The sequence below is a fragment of the Athene cunicularia genome, assembly GCF_003259725.1.
Source record: "Athene cunicularia isolate RWA chromosome 1 unlocalized genomic scaffold, athCun1 chr1_part2, whole genome shotgun sequence".
Lineage (NCBI taxonomy): Eukaryota > Metazoa > Chordata > Aves > Strigiformes > Strigidae > Athene > Athene cunicularia.
In genome coordinates, this window is record NW_020799092.1 from 80,843,176 (window position 1) to 80,846,761 (window position 3,586).

The window sequence follows — 3,586 nt, forward strand, 5'->3', positions numbered from 1 at the left end:
TATAAGAGACAGGTCAAGTTCCCTTTTGCAGACAGCGGTTTCAGTGCTGCAGAGCTCCTACTTGGACTCTACATCTCAGGACGGTTTTCAGTACAGCCAAGCAATTCTAGTGGAAAACGATGTTTTTCTAAGTGAGGTAAGGCCAGTGGGGGAGCAGGGTGTTGCTGGCAGCTCGGAAAAGGGTGGCATTTCTTTGGGAGCTGCAGAGGTCTGGAAGTGCTGGCTTATTGGCAGGTCTGTCTTTCCTTTGCAACATGTGGCTGATCTGCCTGCCTCCTAGAGCCCTGTTTGCAGCTCCTGACTGAAGGGAGCCTTTTCTTTGCTTTCTTGCACTTCCACCTTCGCAATCTGATCAGGAACAAAAGGTCCATTCAGCCAATGTTGCCAAACATTCAACAGCAGTTCCTGGAGTGGGCCTTTGGGGAAGGTTGAAATCCTGATTTGATACCTAGCAGGAGAATTTTAACATTATTGCACTTCTGCTGATTCACAGCAAGGCAGATTTCCCTGTGGTATTTCTTCTGTTTGCCCTCACACCTGTGTAGGCACCAGTTTTAATCCCATTTCCCTTTCTGCAGCTGCCTGGGGCATGTATGGAACCACTTTTTAAATGCCTCTGTCCCTACACTCCTGCTGTCATTGGTGGGGAAGGGAGGCAGTCTTCTCTGGGCACTGGAGCTGACCAGTCTGCTTGTTGTCATGAATTAAATAGAGTTTAGATATTTTGGCTGCCTAAACCTGGGATTGTCCCTGTGGAGCTGGATAAAATCTGGGATAGCAGATATCAAGTCCTTCTTTGATTTGCCTGTGAGGTCTAAAGCCAAAATAAGCAAAAGCAGTGATGAGATTGTTGTTTTCTTATATTCTAACCCTGTTTATAAAATCCCATCCTTCCACAACTTCTTTTATTAAAGCCCCAAAACATCATGGACTCAGATCCAGCTCCGTTTGCCCCCATGATGTTCTCCCTGTCTGCACTGAGATCATGGTCTGCTTTAATTATCAGACAAAAGAAATTGGAGTAATGTGTTCTTAGGCTGTAGCCAAACCCTCTGAGCTGTAGCCACATGGTAGCACCTGCCCTCTAATCAAATAGTCCAGGCTTCCCTGGTCAGTGGAGAGAAGAAAAGAGATGCCTCCAAATATCTCCTCTTCTCTAGGCAACTTCTCCATGGCCGAGATGATTTGTCTTCTGATGGCTATAGCTGGCTACTAAATGTGATGTTCCACCAGCCCACGTTCTGCTCAGTGAAACAAGCTCCCTGGTAGCCAGTGATGTGTGCCAAGAGGGACAAGTTGGGATAAGGCTAGACTTGCCGGGGATGAGCACGATGTGACACTGCTGTCCCTTGGAGGACATTAAACATGTTCTGCTGGGGACAAACGGATGGACAGATCTGTGGATGGGGGGCCTTGTGGGGGGAGACTGTGTGGGCACAGGAGCTTGTCCAGCATCACCTGGCTGCTGCCAGCTGCCCCACACTGACCACAACTGGAGGTACTGGGACATGTTGTTCTCACACATGAACACATGTCACTTGGCTCTGACATAACCGGACTAGAACAAGGTGTTGTTGTGTCTTCTGCAGCTCAAAGCTTTTGCCCAAGCCAAGGAAGCTGCCGGGTACAGCCAGGAGGAGCTGGAGGAGACCTTTGCGTTTCTCCTGTTTGATAATGAAGCAGAGGTAACCTGAAATGTTTATTCAGTTTAAGAAGTTGGATTCCAAGTGCCTGCACATGTGCTGTGTCCCACCAAAGCCCAGCAGATCTGTTGACTGAAGTGTTCTGGCTCTCTGTACCCCAGTTACCAGTGCAAATACTACTGTATAAATAGTCTAGAGCAAGTTCTGAAAGCAGCTCCTGGGAGGTTTTAGCAATGAATCTTATTTTGCATCTCTCCAGTCAATTACTGTTTGAGATTTGGCTGCCTCCTTTGCCCTCTGTAGGGAGATGGAAGGAGTCTCCATTTGTCCCAATGGATTTATGGTCAAGTACAGGCAGATGGAACCTTTCCTGTATGCTTAGAGCAGAAAAGTGCTTTTGTGACAGGAGTTTATCAGGTGGTTTTGGGCAAGTTCCCTTGGTTTTGCCAGCTAGGTGGAGAGAGAGCCTGACACAGCTATTTGGAAAGTTTTTCTTGCCTGTTTTTCACAAGGACGCTTTTGATTTTCTGAAAAGACAAACTTCACAAGGATGCTCAGGGAATTCACTTTTAATGTGATTTAATGATGATGCCATGCTAAACCACGGTAGAGGTGGTTTTGTTCAGAATGAGAGCGGCCTGAATGCAGTTTAGTTCTGTTCAGTTTGGATTGAGCTACAGCAAAATAAACCACTTTCAGTCTCAGTTTGGGAGTGGGAATTGTCCCACTTTGTTTTGACTGTTTGAAATTTAGCACAGGCTGTGACAATCAAATGACAGTCAAATGACAACCAAATGACAGCTCCTTGTACAGACCCTAGGAAAGAGGGAGCTCTTCAGAGGACAGTTTGACCTCGTTTAACACAGGCATAGAAAATCCTTGGGCTGAATCACTCTGGAGGTGCCTCTCTGTTGTTCAGAGAAGTCTAGCTGGCCGGTCTAAGCTAGACACTTGGCCATTTAGGAGGCAGAAGTTCAGTGTGAGGAGAGCCCCAGGTTGCTTATAAAGGAATTGACTACAGTTTGACTTGTTTGCTTTTATTTCTCACCCGTAATGAGTTCAAGCTGCTCCTCTTGTCACTCGTTGGTCAATATAAATTGGATTTGCACACTTTGAAGAATCTGCTTTGGATGTGGATTAAATCAGAGCCAGTGAGAATGCTCCCAAGGTAGTAGTTGTGTCTGTGGAGGAGTGAGCACAGAGTAGCAAATGCCCTTTGCCTTCATGCCAGCCCTGTTGCATTTATTTTTCCACAAATTGCTCACTCAGATAAAGAAAGTGCAAAGTCCAGCCCTGTGCTTGCAGTGATTTCTGGAGATGCTGGATTTTTTCCATTTTTTTCCAAGCTTTTGCTTATGCAGAGGTTTTTATAACAGCACATGCTAAATACAAGTATTTAGTATCCAAACCAACAAATTTTCTTCCTCTGGACACTGTGTTTAGTTTTCATTATACCTCAGGTGTTTTGGGACTGTAACCAGCAGGTGTTTGCCTGTCGCAAGTATTTTACAAACTATTGTGCTACGGATTTCAGTAGCTGTGTCCCTTGTTTTTGAAAATAGATGGTAAAAGAGGCTGTCTTTTCTTTTGAAGGCAAGAGAGGTGTGTCAGACAGGCCTCCGTGTAAACAGCAGTTCTATTTCCACGCTTGGTGACCCAGCAAAAGGTAAGATTTCCATTTAGAGGAGCAAGAGACCTCTTCACAGGATATCGCTCCTTTTAAAAACAAAAGCAAAAGCCCAGACAAACTCCTGGTGCTGCCTTGTTACTGCAAAGATCCATGGAAACTCCTGTATTTCTTAAATGGGAAACTACATTTATTTGGATCAAGCAAGCAGCAGTGTTCTGGCTTCTAGCCCCTCAACCAGATGAGGATGGGATCTTCCCCACGGAATGTTATCGTCTCTTCATCTCTCCATTTCAGGCTTTTTTTTTTTTTTTTT

The 3,586-nt window shown here is 45.4% G+C and overlaps 1 long non-coding RNA gene across 1 annotated transcript in view; it reads left to right on the forward strand.

The window, feature by feature from the left end:
- LOC113489988 overlaps positions 1-3,325 on the forward strand; it is an 18,620-nt gene extending 15,295 nt beyond the window's left edge. The window contains exons 3-5 of the long non-coding RNA XR_003400122.1: positions 13-136; positions 1,590-1,685; positions 3,237-3,325. This is a non-coding gene — a long non-coding RNA (uncharacterized LOC113489988). The remainder of the gene's footprint in view (positions 1-12; positions 137-1,589; positions 1,686-3,236) is intronic.
- Positions 3,326-3,586: the final 261 nt, after the last annotated feature.